This window comes from Pleurodeles waltl, chromosome 7, assembly GCF_031143425.1.
Source record: "Pleurodeles waltl isolate 20211129_DDA chromosome 7, aPleWal1.hap1.20221129, whole genome shotgun sequence".
Lineage (NCBI taxonomy): Eukaryota > Metazoa > Chordata > Amphibia > Caudata > Salamandridae > Pleurodeles > Pleurodeles waltl.
In genome coordinates, this window is record NC_090446.1 from 151,139,982 (window position 1) to 151,157,684 (window position 17,703).

Genomic DNA, 17,703 nt, shown 5'->3' on the forward strand with positions numbered 1-17,703 from the left:
AGTCCTGCAAGTCAGTGTTATTAGACAGGAGACAGAGGTGTTCTCTAATAGCATCTAATGAGGAACTCTTCAACCAATGCTGGCATAGTTTCCCTACACTGTATGTTGTTACTACACCCGCATGTTCGGATGACACATGGCAAGAGCCTGGCCTACTAGTTCTAAACCCCCCATGGAGTTCATAAAACGTTTATGACACCCATTGGTATCTATTGGCCACAATAACCACCCGCCAGGACATGACAGTGAAACATTAAAAATGCCATTCTGGACCCATTCATCGAGCTGATCTTCAGTTGCATTTATATATTTTTGCGATTTGTCAAATTTTGCAGGGGCAGGAACAGTGAGCACATTCAAATCCTCAATTTTTGCTAAGCTTAAACAACTAGTTTGTTGTACAGTTTCATTTAAAATTATCATTTAACCAGGTATCAAGCATGCTCTAAATAAAGCTTCCTTCCCCCTTATTTGCCAATTTCTAGTTCCCGAAACACTTTTAAGTCAATCGACTTCAGCCAATATTCATAGCCTTCTAGAGCCAACCGTGAAGCAAAGGAATCTGAATAAATTAATTTCATATCTATCAATAATATGTGTACATTTTCCGTTGATGGCAATCTAAAATAATATGACTCAGCATTTTTAACGTTGTGCCCAGAAAAATATGCAAATTTTTCAGAATATGTTTTAGAACTCCCTTGTGGTGGAGTAGGACAATGTTCCCATTGTGTGTAATTAAAAGTAGTCTTTGGGGTACTTGCTCTGTGAATGAAATGGTGCCCATAATAATTATAGCAAAACATATCACCATAATTCTCTTTTGATTGATATACATCCTCACTTTCGAATACAGTGAAATACTGCAATTCAGCCATTATAGAATCAACTGTTTTCACATCCCAGTCATCAAAAACACCTCTGGGTATTATTACATTGTTCATTGAAAGTTTAAACACATATGGTATTTGAATGACCTTCGTAGGGCCGTATATATCAAAGGTGACTTTATCCCAAACAATCCCATCAAGAAGTGGTATAGCGGAAATGTTCACGAACTACAAGTCTCTGCGGACCTTGTGAGAAGAAAAATGTGGTTTTAGGACCTCATCCACCAGTTCAACTGTTGATCTTTCGGGACGAAAATGTCCATGTATTAATAAAAAGAACGTTATAACAAAGCCGATCCGTGGGAGAAAAGCTAATGCAGTCAAAGAAAGCCACAGATAGTTAACTGGGAAAATAAAGTAATTTGTTTTAAGCCAGTTTATAAGCTTACGTGTTTTTGGCAGTTCAGATGTAGAAGAGGCAGATGAGTCTAAGAAAGTGTAGTTGACGTCGGCAAAGTATCCAGAAGCAGTATGTGCAAAAGCTGGAGTCGTATTTGTAGGAGGACAACTGGTAAGGGTCTCCCACGGCGGTTCATAGTAAATGACGCCATCCGTCTGTGTTGTCAAATCGATCAGTACTGTCAGTATTGTTTGTTGTAACAGATGTTAGTGGAACTAATGCAAGATCATTTTCCACCCTCACCAAGCTTGGGCAGGTGTCAGCATTGCTACTCAAAACTAGTAGAGGGACTTCTTGATTAGTAGTGAGAGGGATTCAGGAACTACTGGCTGCTCCTCTTAGTCTGCTGTGCAGGATTGCCACATGGTGTAACTTGACATTGTCAATAGATACCAAGAGGTTTTCTTTAGCACCAGCCAACGGCAGTAGAATGACAGTTCTGGAACCATGTATTCCCTAGAGTGGGACTGGTGCACGATAAGAAGGACCAAACTCCTTTTTTACAGAAACCTTTTCACCTAGTAGATCCCCAACTTTAGGGATCCAGCCGGGAGGTGTTATTGGTACATCCTTAATTCTTGTGAAGGCAACACTGGCAGAAGCGTTGTCATCATGGAACTGTTGTAATTCCTGGAAGACAGTGACACGTTCATTTATGTCAAAAGGTGTTTCTGCCGCCTCCACTCCAGGACCATTAAGATCTGGAACATGCATTCGAGTTCCGAACCGGCACTCGTATGAAGTACGGCCCTCCCCCCAGGGACCTTCTAGGCAGATTGTTAAGTGCTCTCTGGACTCCATACATGTGATTAAGCCAACTACGACCTGTTCCTAAGACCTGGCTGTTAAGGACTGCTTTAAATCACAGTTTTGTCGCTCCACGACCATATTTCCCTCGGGATGAAATGGAGACGAGTAATGGAGTTGGACTCCTAATGAAGCCATGGTGTCCCTGAATACCCTTGAGGTGAAAGCAGGGACCTGGACCAAGAAGAAAGCAGCAAATGCATATGTACCAATAAAGACTCCTAAATTTTGATATTGGGGTTGAGGTTGGGGTTGATTTTTAATAGGGATTACATGATTGGGGAATCTTTCATTGCTGCAGGCACCCGTGTTATACGTGGCTGTGATATAACACGGGTGCCTGCGGCAATGCCCAATTGATGGCGTAGGACTCTGTGAGCTCCTTGGAAAAAGGGGCAAGAAAGAAGGTTTGATAACATCTTCCCCATATAGGCAGGTATGGACAAATTTAGGTGGCCAATCCCTTTCGGCCAATAGAATATCATATATGTTTACGATGCAGTCCCAAAAGATTGTGTCAATTGGCTGTGATATAACACGGGTGCCTGCAGCAATGCCCAATTGATGGCGTAGCACTCTGTGAGCTCCTTGGAAACAAGGGGGGAGAAAGAAGGTTTGATAACATCTTCCCCATATAGGCAGGTATGGACAAATTTAGGTGGCCAATCCCTTTCGGCCAATAGAATATCATATATGTTTACGATGCAGTCTCAAAAGATTGTGTCAATTGTGCGTTCAATGTCTCCTTCCAACTGTAACGTTACTTTGTACACCCTATCAGGCGTGGAGACATGCATGTCCTCAGTTTCTACTTGTAGGAAGTCATCAGTATCTTTCACCTCCAGATACTGTAGAAGATTCCGGCGAACTATTGTGACCTCTCCCGCACTGTCTAATAGCTCTAATGCCACTTCTTGTTCTTCAATAGTGCCCTCTTCTTGAGTGGCATGTTGGACAGCAACTGCTGCCACCTTTTACTTTTTGACTTGGAGTTTTTGTTGGGGAAGTTTCTCTTCTTTTTTAACAGAAACTTCTGTTGAGCGTTGTGATTCCTGTCTTGGTTTTACGTACTCAGTTCTTCACTCAGACCGCCCACCTCTCTCACTGTGTCTTTCCAGTGAGTCCTGGTAGGAATGAGATTGGCGCTGATCAGTATATTGATATCTGTCAGGCGTTTTTTTATTATCTCTATTTATATCTATTCTGTGGGGTCTCCGTATGAGGAGATTCTCCCCTTTCTTTCTTAGGTGTTTGTTGTTTTTTATCCCAGCATTTCTTAGTACCCTCAGGAGCTTGTTTGGTAGAATATTTATTAGATTTACCCTGCAACTGTGGTTTTGTTGGTCTGGCTAAGACTATCTCGACCAGTGCTAGAGTAGGTCGCTGCGATAATCTTTGGCAGCTCACGTTCTTGATCCTGTGGAGGAATGTCCCGGAGCTGCATGCGCATCACTAGTGTGACAGCTTCCCCTTTAAGGTTACTTAATATAATACAGGATACTGTGGCAAAGTTGCCCATTAGTTGCATCCCCAAGTCCAGGGCCGTGGCAGCCCCGTATTCATCTTGAATTTGTTTCAACACTTCCAGTAAATTGGCAAGTGTTGGTGTACTATGTGTGGTAGTATAGAGTGTGGCAAATACTGTGCCCCAAGTATTACAGTTATCTTTTATGGGGACCATCCCAAATGGCAAGCACATAGTTAATATTCATTTTTTTTCCTGAGGTCCCGTATGGGGAAATACTGCTTCCACTGTGTTTATTTTTTGAGCTAACTCAAACGGAATTTCTTCTCGTTTGGCGGGTACTTTACCCATGATCGAATGTACAATCGCAGGATTAATACCTGAGGTTACTGCATGTGGTTGCGCAGGAGCAGCACATGCTGGGTTTGTATTTAATGTTTGCATTACAAACTGTACTAATCGTCTATATATTGCCGTCAGCTCAGCATAAAAGCGGTGGACTTCAGCTGCAGTTAAGTTTGCAGCAGCAGGGTGAGGTGTAGAAGTGACCAATAAAGACCAGGTAGGACCATCATTACTTAAAGGACCTAACCTAATATGAAAAAATGGGTGGGGTAGGGCGCCATCAAGCCAATTATTATGTTCTTGATAAGATAGAGGTACTTCTTGATATGCATATGCTCTGTATTGTGCAAGCGCGCTTGCAGGTGTATAGTTATGAAATGTATTTGTGTTCCCATCAGCTGCTGGAAATGTGACCCAAGAATAAAAAATGTCTGTTCTATAGGCTGAATGAGCCTCAACAACGAATGTAACTGGCCCCCCCTGGGCTGTTAGGCCATGTGCCAGTAAATGTGCCGTAAGGGGTGGTCACATATTGACTGCAATTGCTACCTATTGTGGATTCGCCATAATGAATGTTAAGTTTTGTTCAGAGATAAGCACACCAAATGGGGATTATCCATTTAGAGTTCAAGCTTGAAATCCTCAATACCACGGACTTCTCTGTATATAGTACTGAGGTGTCTTCATATGTAGTGAGACAGAGATACTCAGGAGGACCCTAAAAATTAGAGCCTGACCAAACATTAGAATAATGTCGCGTAGGCGCTCATTATTCTAATGAGACTACGGTATTTGAGAGGCAGAATCGCCTGCGGGGGGGACTGAGTCTAACCCACTACAGGTGACACCTGTTGGCCTAATTTGGGTTTTGCTCCGGCTAACTAGCAGTGCATCATCTCCACCCAAGAGCAGGTATGATTGGGCAGCCGAGCGCATGACATAATTGACTCCTCAGGGAAATCGTGGTCACTCAGATCGCATCTGTTTCTCTCAGTTACATTAGTCTCAAATATGCAAGGACAGTCAGAGGCAGGATATGTTTCAATAAGATTTTAATGAAGCAACTGCATCTTAGATAATAAAGCATGTACTGCAATAACAAGGACGATGAAGCATGACAGGATTAAAATAGTGACAAGGAGAGTGAAGCATAAAAATAACGCTACCGTATTGTTACTAGAGTCATCACTATAATTCCTACCTAGGCTATGTTAGAGCACAGCACGTTAAGCACTAGTTCTGCCCTTCAGGTTCCCCTGGGAAGACAACATCCCTCATATCTGAGCAAGAGGCCTGAAGTCTGCATAAGCAGCTGTAGCGAAGCGTTCAGCAATCAACATCCAGTCGTGGTCATCTGGCTGGAATCTCCCTCTAATGTGTATGGGACAGAGAAGTCTTTTTATAATAAAACAACGGATGTTCTGAGAAAATGTCCCTGCATAAGAATATGTATGTTTCTATGAATACCAGAGACAAAGCATTACCACGTTTACGGGCAGCCTATCTTACTGCAGCCTTGAGAAAAGCACAAAGTGAAAGAAACGTCTTGTTTAAGAACACAGTGCTGACCTAGGCAAAGAACAGCTAGATAGAGAGAAATAAAACAAGACTGAAAATGTGGCTATTGTTAAAATAATAAACAACGCTGAATAAAATGTATCTAGGTTAAAGTGCACAGTGGCAGGCCTAGTGTGCTAAAATAACATGCATGGAGCTACAACTAAAATGGCTACACAACAGAACGATTGGGAAATTTCCTGGAGCTTTGGAGATGTGTGTCTGAGGATGCAATAATTTATCAGTCGGCACTCTAGCGGTTCAAAGACCGCACCAGCCCCTGGCATGTCGCCTGAGTCTAGGATAAAGAGATTGTCAGCGCCTGCAAAAGACTGTCAGAGTGTTCCCACAGCCACTTTGAGTGTGAGAAAAGGCCTCTTTTTGACATAGTTAGCCCCCCACTTTTTCCCTGGTATATGATGTAGCCTAGAAATTGTAGTGATGCATTGGCACAACTGGATACACCTTTAGCTACCACTATAAGTCCCTAGTAAAAGGTACTTAAGTGCCTAGGGCATGGGGTACTAAGGGTAAGCCCCTGAGTGCAGCAGCACTGATTGTGTCACCCTCAAGGGCCATGAATCCAGATGCCACTAGCACTGCCATTGCAGGCTGTGTGTCCTAGTGCAAGCCTAAAATCCAAACTCGACATGGCACACTGCCTGTGTGCCCTGTCCACACAAAATGGATGACACCCCTCTGGCAGGCCTTCTAGCCCTAAGGCATGGTGCACCATATTATATGTGAGGGCATAGCTGCAGGAGCAATATTCCCCCACTGTGTCCTTGCCAAACCTGGGACAAAGTGAGTGAATAGAGCTGCCATTTTGATACATGTGCTGGACACTGGTATGAGTTTCTCAGCTACATGATGGCCACTCTGAACCCTGGGTTGGTTTGGTATCAAACAACTCAGAATGATAAATCTAAACTGGTAGCAGTATTGGTTTTATCCCTAAATGTACCCTGGGGTCACCTTAGATGTGACCCTGCAAAAGCTAATTATCCTGGCATGGTTGCTGACTGGTCCTATCGAGCCTGCCACCTCCAGACACCCAATCTACAAACCTTGGGGAGAGATTTCTAGTTTGTGGTACAAAGCCCTTCCTGGGTCAAAGTGCCAACACCCCCTCCCTCAGGAATGTGCCCTGTCCTGGTGGCGAGCTTCAAAGGGCTAACCACCATTGAAACTCGACTCCCAGGCTTGCTGCTAGTAGCAGATGGTAACCCCCATGCAAACCCTCACTTTTGGCGGGAGTAACGTTGGGAAACTCAAACAAAGGGTAGGAGGAGTGGCTCCACCTGGCGTGCACCACCCCTAAGGTGTTGCCTGTGAGGTGGCCACTCCATTTCAGTTTCCTCCATCTTGGATGGAAGGAAAAAAGAAAGCAATCAGGTATAGGGAAGTGACCCTTCCCACAGGAAGTGGTCACTTCAGTGGTTGTAGGCACCCAAAGGTGGGTGACCAGTTGGTCACTACCAGGTTCCCCCTAAAATGCCCACTAAATACAGTGTTTAGTGGGAATCCCTTGACCAGGCAATCAGATTCAACGTCCAAGGCACAAGAACTGTGGACCTGCTGCAACAAAGAAAAGGCGCCAAACCCTGCCTGCTGCACCCAGGACCCAACAACACTACTGAGGCGCTGCCGGACAACTGGAAAAACTCTAAAGAACAGGAGAGGATTTCCAGGTTATGAATATCGCCATAGAACTCCCTCCAGAGTGGAGGTCCCATTCTACAGCAGCTAGAAACCAGCAAGCCAATGAGGGTCACCTCACTGACCAGCCACTAACACCCGAACCGGAAGTTGCAGCTGGACCAAACAACACACTGAGGACTGCAAGGACAAACCTGGCAAGTGTGCCACGTTTAGTGGCACTGCGCCCTCCTGTAGTCAAACTGTACCAACACCCTGGTCAGCTAATGTCCACACCAAGAAAACCAGCCCACCTGGGACTGAAAAAGGACTAGGAGGAAGCCTCAGTCAATAGACTTCAGGAACACCCTGGACCTTCCGCCAGAGTGCCCCCTTTTGTCCTGAAAACGACCCTTGAACCAGCTTACCTCCTACTACAGAAGGTATCCTTGCGCACAGCTCCTGGCTCACCGATTAGCTCTGCACCCGGCTACCCTGTCTCCTGCAATGAAGAACCTGCTGTGCTCTTAGTGTCCCACACCCTTACGACCTCGACACTCCAAGGGGACCCCAAGGAACCAACTTTAAACTTCAGAGACCTTTCATCACTGCTCCCTTCCAGAACCAGGAGCCCCCTGAATTCTCAAGCTGGCACAGTGTGCCCACCAACTACCTTGACCAACCTTCACAAGAAGAACTTGGTAAACCAACTGTATGATTGTATATGTATTTTTAAAGGTGATCTTCCATTGATTCCTATGGTGCGTGATTATGCACAAAAAAGACTATTTTTTTTAAACTTCAAAAATTCATACCTCAAAAGGTACTTAACCAACTTTGATAACCGTGGTCCTAAATATTACATAAAAATCGATCTCGAGTTATTTCTTTGAGTGTGTGAGTTGCAAGATTGATGCTGTGAGTAGATCTAATGCTTAGCACTTCTCCAAGATTGGCCTAACTGCTCGACCACACTACCTTAAAAATTAGAGCATGAGGTTATTTAGTTTTTATCCCTATAAACCAAAGTGAGGTTGACTGGACTCCCTGCACACTGTGCCTAGCTTTTACACACTATATAGAGGGCCAGCTTCCTACTTTGAGGAAAGCTGTAAAATAAAGAAGGTTTAAAATGTGCTAATATCGGAAACCACATCAATAAAGAGTACAAATGGGCCCAGAGGACCTAAGAAAGAGCAGGCAGGGGAGTCTTAAGAGACTATGGGGGTCATTCTGACCTCGGCGGTAAAAGGCCCTTACCGCCGGTCAGAAGTCCGCCATTCTACCGCCGCGGCCGCGGTAAACCGCCACGTCAGTCTGACCACCAACTGTGAAACCGCCAAAAACCCGACATCCAAGGAAGGCCGCCTCATCAGCGGGCCGCGGAAAACTGGAGATGACCAAACCTCCACCGTCACGCCAACACAAACACGCCCATGCCATTCTGACCCACGAATCCACGCGGCGGTCTTTCAACCGCGGTATTCCATTGGCGGTACACACCGCCGTGCTCAAAATACACACACAGCTCCAAAACACTGCCACATTGGCCAAATCGAATTACACACACCTGATACACATACACACAACACTCCCACACATCCAATTAACTATAAAACACACACCCACATCACCCACAAACCCCCACTAGTTGGAAATTGGAGAGAAGGCGATAGAGAGAGAGATAGAGAGAGCGAGCACAGCAATCGAATACCCCAACACACACAGGAACCCAACTTCATCACCCACACCACATTTACGCACACATCACCACATATCACCACGCACATCACCACAAACACCACCCCACACCTCATCCACACCACCCCATGGCACCCCAAAGACACCCCAGGTTCTCGGACCAAGAACTCAGGGTCATGGTGGAGGAAATTATAAGGGTTGAGCCCCAGCTCTTCGGCACACAGGTGCAGCACACCACTATAGCAAGGAAGGCTGAGCTATGGCAAAAGATCGTAGACAGGGTCAACGCTGTGGGACAGCATCCCAGAAACCTGGAAGACATCAGAAAGCGATGGAACGACCTACGGGGGAAGGTGCGCTCGATGGTGTCGCGACACAACATCGCTGTGCAGAAGACTGGCAGCGGACCCCCACCCACTCCACCCCAATTCACAGCATGGGAGCAAGAGGTAGTAAACATCATGCATCCTGATGGCCTCGCTGGAGTACACGGAGGAATGGACTCTGGTAAGTCGAATCTCAACTACTTCACCCCCCCCAACCACCAGCATGCCAACCCACACCCCCCCACCCCCAATCTCAACCCCCCAGCACACAACCTCCCTGCCAATGTCTCACCAGCACAACCCACCCTAAACCACACCAACCCCTGAATGCCAACACAAACCATAGACAGCCACCACCAAAGCATGACCATTGCACATACCCATACACCCCCCCCACCACCCTCACAACACCTCCCACAAGGGAATGCCAGCACTGGGGGACAAGGGCACTCAAAATGCACGCCATGGCACACACAGAAGCAATAACCATACTCCTTTACCCCTGCAGGGCCCGAACGCCAACACACCGCCACGGAGGGTCCAGATTTGTCCATTCCACCCCCAGAACAGGCCCCCAGCGAGGACAGCAGCTCTGTCGACCTAGAACCTGATGACCAGCCCGGACCATCGGGGACCTCTGGACAGTCGGTTCCCCACACACAGACACAGGCCACAGCAGACCCAACCCCCTCTGGGAACACCAGCACAGCTCCCACCCAGCGGGCCCATGCCTCTGTCTCCAGGACGCGTCAATCAGCGGTGTGTCCGCCACTACAGAGCACCCAGGCTGACCCAACACCCCAACAACAACAGGGACCTGGGGGCAGTGGTAGTGGGCACACCGTCCAGGGGACAGAGGCCCGGGGAAACAGGGCAACTGGGAGGGCTGCTGTGCGACAGGGGGGGGAGGACAGGCCCAGGGAACCGACTCTCCAAGAGGCCCTCACCACCATCATGGGAGCATATCACCACTCCCAGGAGACGATGGCGACGGTACTGGCCAGGTTCACCGAGATCCAGGCACAGCAGGAGGAACGCTACATGGGGTTCAGCAATGAACTCAGGAACATCGCTACCGCCATGGGGACCATAGTCCAGGCCCTCAACCGGATAGAAAACACATTGCGGGACACTGTGGCACCACAAAGGGCCCCTGTCACTAGCCAGGAACAGCGTACCACCTCCGCCGGCGCTAGTGGTCAGGAGGCCCCCACACAACGACGGGCCACCAGAACCCCACCTCCTGCCGAAGAACAACCACCCCGCAAGAGGAACCTGAGATCTCACAGGAAGACAGAGTAGGATGCCAACACCCCCGCCAGCATAAGATACCCCCTGATGTCATCCCACTGTCCCACAGTGTCACCCTGTCCAACCTTGAACTGCCCCTGCTCCATCCTTCCACAGGCATATGGAAAATGCCCCTGTGAAACTGAGAACTGGGCTCTGCCATGGACGTAACTCCACCCTCACCCATCACCGTTTTAATATCATGTACCAATATCTAGCACAAAAAATAAAACCCTCATTGCACTGAAATCATTCAGGAGTCACCCTGTATTATTTACAAATGTATAACACATTACTGATCAATAATGTTCTGTTATTTTTGTGATGACAACATACCGATGTCAATAAGCATTAGTCCATGGGCTAACCAAGCAGAAGTCACGCAGTGGGTCATACAGCACTGAAAAGGGAAGGGAAAATCAAACATTAGTATAAAAGAACTGGGGGGAAATACACAAAGTAAAGATGCAGGGGGCTTTCAGGAAATGTTAAATGGCGTGGGTGATTCTTACCTGTGTGCTACTGAAAATACTGTTGGATAACTCTGTCCCGATTGTCTGTGTCGTCCTCTTCGTCTTCCTCCTCTTCACTCTCCGCAGGCTCCACAGCTGCTTCAACACCACCATCTGGACCATCGTCCTGCAGGAAAGGCACCTGACGTCGCAATGCCAGATTGTGAAGCATACAGCAGGCCACGATGATCTGGCACACCTTCTTTGGTGAGTACATCAGGGATCCCCCTGTCATATGCAGGCACCTAAACCTGGCCTTCAGGAGCCCAAAGGTTCTTTCTATGACCCTCCTAGTTCGGGCCTCATTGTACCGTTCCTCTGCCCTGGTCCGGGGATTCCTCACTGGGGTCAATAGCCAAGGCAGGTTGGGGTAACCAGAGTCACCAATTAGCCACACACGTTGTCTCTGTAGCTGTTCCATCACATAAGGGATGCTGCTATTACGCATCACATACGCGTCATGCACTGACCCAGGGAACTTGGCATTCACATGGGAGATGTACTGGTCAGCCAAACAGACCACCTGGACGTTCATAGAATGGTAACTTTTACTGTTTCTGTACACCTGCTCATCGTCTTTTGGGGGGACTAAAGCCACATGGGTCCCATCAATGGCACCAATGATGTTGGGGATATGTCCAAAGGCATAGAAATCACCCTTCACAGTGGCCAAATCAACCTCCTCAGGGAATACAATGTAGCTCCGCATGTGTTTCGTCAGGGCAGACAACACTCTAGACAAAATTTTTGAAAACATAGGCTGAGACATTCCAGATGACATGGCCACTGTTGTCTGGAATGAGCCACTTGCCAAGAAATGGAGGACTGACAGAACCTGCACTAGAGGGGGAATTCCTGTGGGTTGGCGGATGGGGGACATCAGGGCTGGCTCCAGCTGGGTACACAGTTCATGTATAGTGGCCGGTCAAGTCGGTATCGTAGTATGATATGGCGTTCTTCCATTGTCGACAGGTCCACCAGCGGTCGGTACACGCGAGGATTCATCCTTCTCCTCGCAAGTCCCAGCGGACGGTGCCTAGGAAGGACAACATGGAGCACAGAGTCAAGCAAATCACAGGTACGTAACCACAGCATGCCTAGCACACGATTATCTATGTATTGAAAGGCGTGTATGTGTGGCAATGCAAGGACTAGGCCTGTGTGACGCAGTACAAATTATGCCATGTGGGCCCTTGAAATGGCGGCTGCCTGACCTGTGAAGTGGGACAATGGGATGTGAGGTCAATGCGCTGGCGTGGCACACCGTGGCGGTAGGCGGTCGAAGACCGCTATACGAAGCCGCATTGGTTAACATTGAAGCCTATGGGTTTCAGGAGCCAATGAGGAGGTGCGCCGGCGGTCGCGGTACGCACGGGACGGTACGCACCGCCGCGGGCATGACCGCCATTTTCTATCTACTTAATCACTCGAGACCTGATCATCCACAGGAGAGGACCTATACTGCAAGTGCTGCTGTGACCTCGGTCTGGAAGTGACAATGGCTGCTGCGACTGGGGAAAGGGCCCCTGCCTTCACGTCTGAGGAGTTGGAGAAACTTGTGGATGGGGTCCTCCCCCAGTATGCGTTACTCTACGGTCCTCCAGACCAACAGGTAAGTACACTGGGTGCACATTGAATGGGCTATGCCTGTGTGGAGTGGGGTGGATGTAAGTTGGTGGGGTGGGGGGCGAATGAGGAGTGCAACGCACGACAGATGAGAGCATGTGCCATATGGCAAGGTTGGGGAGGGGGGGCCAATCACATCTAACATGCAGAAAATTGATGGATTTTTCCTTCCCACCCTGTACATGTCAAATAGGTCAGCGCCCATCAGAAAGTGGACATTTGGCGTGCCATCGCCAAGGAAGTCCGGGCCCTGGGGGTCCATGTCAGACGGGGCACCCACTGCCGCAAGAGGTGGGAGGACATCCGCCGCGGGACCAGGAAGACCGCCGAGTCACTGCTGGGGATGGCCTCCCAACCTAGGAGGGGTGCCAGTCGTACCCTGACCCCCCTGATGTCCCGGATCCTGGCGGTGGCCTACCCTGATTTGGATGGGCGCTTGAGGACATCACAGCAGACACAAGGGGGTGAGTTTCAGCACATTCTGCTATCTTTATGCGCAGTGGAGGCGTCTGGGTGGGGGAGGAGGGTTGTGGGTGACATTAGGCCAGGGCGCTTTCTGTAGTGTAGTCCTCTCCTTTAGGCATGGCCCTGTGCTCCCGGCCCCCACCTCTGTAGGGTGACAAGTACAGCTATCGATGGTCCTGCATCACACATGTGCGCGTTTGTCGTCTCTAGACCTGTTGTCCTAGTCAGAAGTAGTGAGTAGTGTACCCCGAATGCGCGGCTTAGTGCATGAGGCTCCTGTGTCTGTCCTCTCTGCCAATGGTGTTGACATTGCATGCACTCAACCTGGTCTTCGTTTTTCTCCCCCCACCCTTCTTCTCCATCTTCTTGTGCATGTGTGCATTAGCATCATCAGGCGGAGGAGAATTGGCATCGGAGCACGAGGGAGCTGCAAGTCACAAGGCCCCGGTGGGCCCAGGAACAGACACCGAGGGCACCAGTGATCCAGAGGGCGAGAGGAGCACCACAACGGGGACCGGTGGTGACACCAGCGACACCGACACGTCCTCGGATGGGAGCTCCCTAGCGGTGGCGGCAACATCCGTGCCCCCCGCCTCTACAGGTACAGCCGCCACCCCGCGCACCAGCTCCGCCCTCCCAGCAGCCCCTCAGCCTTCGCTCCGTGCCCGCTCGCCCAGGAAGGCGGGCGTCTCCTTCGCCCCAGGCACCTCAGCCCCTGCCCCTGTTACCCCTGCTGCCCTCAGTGAGGAGGTCATTGACCTCCTGAGGACCATCATTGTTGGGCAGACTACCCTTTTGAATGCCATCCAGGGGGTAGAAAGGGAGGTGCATCGGAGCAATGCCTACCTGGAGGGCATTCATTCGGGTCAGGCTGCCCATCAACGATCGTTCAATGCTCTGGCCTCAGCACTGACGGCAGCCATTGTCCCTGTTTCCAGCCTCCCTCTTCTGACTGCCTCCACCCTGTCTCTGTCTCCTGTTCCTCAGCCTATGCCATCCACACCATCAGACCAGCCTGCACACACCTCAACACCATAGGGCAGCTCATCCAGACACAAGCACCACAGAACCCACAAGCATTCACGCAAGCAACACCCAGATGCAGACATTCCAACAGTCACTACCACCTCTGTGTCCCCCTCCTCCTCGTCTCCCTCCTCCCTCCCTGTGACGTCTACACTCACACCTGCATGCACACCACCATCAGCCAGTGCTTCCATCACCAGCACACCCTCCAGTACAGTCCGCACACGTGCAGTCACCACCCCCACTACCATTTACACGTCCCCTGTGTCCTCTCCCACTGTGTCTGTCACCCCCTCTTCCAAGACACACAAACGCAGGCAGACACCCACCCAACAGCCATCCACCTCACGACAGCCTCCAGCACAAGCACCTGCACCCAAAGACAGCACACCTGACTCTCCTACAACCACATCCTCTTCCTCCACTCCCATCACCACTTCTCCTACCCTTTACCTTGGTCCTAAAAAACTTTTCCTCGCTAATCTTAACCTCTTTCCCTCCACTGACCCACCCCCTCCATCTGCAAAGAGTCCCAAGAGCACCTCAGCCACCACCAGCCCAGCTTTGAGTGTCACTGTGGTGCATGGGTTCTGGAGTCCACCCTTTGCCAGCAGTGACACTTCAATCAGCAGCCAGGGGACAGCCAGCCCCCCCCCCAGGCAAGAGGACCAGGAAACTAAAGGGCCGCCGTGAGAGGACTGACACGGCTGCCCCCAAGGAGCAAAGTTCGCCCACTTCACCAGCCACAACATCTAGGGGAGGCAAGGGCCCGAGAGCCCCATCTAAGGAGCGAAAGGGCAGCACGGCGGAGAAGTCAGCCAGCAGGAGTGCAGAGCAGGAGGGCCCCACAAGCTCCATCCCGGGTGTTAGGGAGGACACCAAAGGGCCCAGGACTCCGTCACTGAAGGGTCCAGCAACAGCACGGTCGGAGGGCGACTGAGCAGGGAGTCCAGGCCAGGTCTGGCTCCCTTGACTTACTGGACGAGCACCGCTGAAGAGGGCCCCGCCGTGCAGAAGAGCACTGCTGAAATGGGCCCCGCCGTGAAGATAGGCACCGCTGAACTGGGCCCCGCCGTGCAGAAGAGCACCGCTGAAATGGGCCCCGCCGTGCAGAAGAGCACCGCTGAACTGGGCCCCGCTGTGAAGATAGGCACCGCTGAACTGGGCCCCGCCGTGCAGAAGAGCACCGCTGAAATGGGCCCCGCCGTGAAGATAGGCACCGCTGAACTGTGCCCCGCCGAGCAGAAGAGCACCGCTGAAATGGGCCCCGCCGTGAACATAGGCACCGCTGAACTGGGCCCCGCCGTGCAGAAGAGCACCGCTGAAATGGGCCCCGCCGTGAAGATAGGCACCGCTGAACTGGGCCCGCCGTGCAGAAGAGCACCGCTGAAATGGGCCCCGCCGTGAAGATAGGCACCGCTGAACTGGGCCCCGCCGTGAAGATAGGCACCGCTGAACTGGGCCCCGCCGTGCAGAAGTGCACCGCTGAAATGGGCCCCGCTGTGAAGATAGGCACCGCTGAACTGGGCCCCGCCGTGCAGAAGAGCACCGCTGAAATGGGCCCCGCCGTGAAGATAGGCACCGCTGAACTGGGCCCCACCGAGCAGAAGAGCACCGCTGAAATGGGCCCCGCCGTGAAGATAGGCACCGCTGAACTGGGCCCCGCCGTGCAGAAGAGCACCGCTGAAATGGGCCCCGCCGTGAAGATAGGCACCGCTGAACTGGGCCCCGCCGTGCAGAAAGCACCGCTGAAATGGGCCCCGCCGTGAAGATAGGCACCGCTGAACTGGGCCCCGCCGTGCAGAAGAGCACCGCTGAACTGGTCCCCGCCGTGAAGATAGGCACCGCTGAACTGGGCCCCGCCGTGCAGAAGAGCACCGCTGAATTGGGCCCTTTCTGTCAAGCACCGCTCCGCTGGGCCCCGCCGTCTCAGGCACCGCTCCGCTGGGCCCTTCCTGTCAAGCACCGCTCCGCTGGGCCCCGCCGTCTCAAGTACCGCTCCGCTGGGCCCTTCCTGTCAAGCACCGCTCCGCTGGGCCCCGCCGTCTCAGGCACCGCTCCGCTGGGCCCCACCGTCTCAGGCACCGCTGAACAGGGCCCTTCCTGTCAAGCACCGCTCCGCTGGGCCCTTTCTGTCAAGCACCGCTCCGCTGGGGCCCGCCGTCTCAGGCACCGCTCCGCTGGGCCCTTCCTGTCAAGCACCACTCCGCTGGGCCCTTCCTGCATGCACTGTTAACGGTTCACTGTGCCCACCATGCCTCCTCCTTGACCAGTGGAGACTGTAATCCACCTGATGGACTGTGGCTTTGCACTCCCCAGGATGGAACAGTGGGCAAACCACCCACTGTATAGACTTGAGAGACTGTGGCTTTGCACTCCCCAGGATGGAACAGTGGGCAAACCACCCACTGTATAGACTTGAGAGACTGTGGCTTTGCACTCCCCAGGATGGAACAGTGGGCAACCCACCCACTGTATAGACTTGAGAGACTGTGGCTTTGCACTCCCCAGGATGGGACAGTGGGCAACCCACCCACTGTATAGACTTGAGAGACTGTGGCTTTGCACTCCCCAGGATTGAACAGTGGCCATGGAGGCCCCTCGTGGATCTGGCGTCGTGGACTCATCTGGCTGAGGTGCCCCCCCTTCCCTTCCCCCTGAGGTGCCTGTAGTTTTTTCATCAGATGCCCCTGCAGTGTTCTCTCCAAAGGACTCAGGTCTCCTGTGTGGGCTTTGCCCTTGTGTTGTTACACTTTGGCCCACGGACACTTCGATTTTCTTTTGGTGTGCAGGACTAATTGCCTCGGTTATCCATTGCACTGTATATAGAATTATTTTTATATTGATTTTTTGGCAAGTTGACCAATACTTTTCAGAGGCTATTTTGTACATAAATGTTTATTCACAATTTAATTATGTCTTTGCATTTTTCAGGGGGGTTTGGGTGGTGTCACTGTGACTTGTTGCTCTGCATTGGTGTGTTCATATTGGGGGGGGTGGGAGTGTATCGCGTATGTGTGTGCCCGTAAGCTTTCCTCCTCCCCCCTCCCGTGTGTCGTAGGTGCAGTACTCACCGTTGTCGTCTGCGCCGGAGTTCGTACTCGTGGTAGATGAGCAGGTAGACGAGAGCAGGTAGGATGTTTAATTCGGGTTCCATGCTGTCCTCCTTCCTCGTGGAGTGCGTAGAGGTGCGCGTTTTCCCGTTCGTAGTCTGTTTCCGCCGTGTTTTTATCGGCGGTGCTCCCGCCCCGGAAAAGGTGGCGGATTGGTGAGTTATGATACTGTGGGCGGTACATTGTCTGCCGCCTGCCTGTTGGCGGTGACCGCCGCGCTGTTTGTCTGTACCGCCGTGGCGGGCGGAGTGTTAATGTGGCGGTCTGTTTTGGCGGTTCCCGCCAGGGTCAGAATTCCATTTTGTGGACCGCCAGCCTGTTGGCGGGTTGGCCGCCGCTTTATCACCGACCGCCAGGGTTAGAATCACCCCCTATGGCCCTCATTACAACATTGGCGGTAAATCCCGCTTACCACCGTGCAGAAGACCGCCAACACACCACTGCGGCGGCGGAATTCCGCTACAGCTATTACGACCCACAGCTCGGAATCCGCCATAATCCAGACACCAACACAAGTCCGCCACACCAAAGGTCAGTGATAA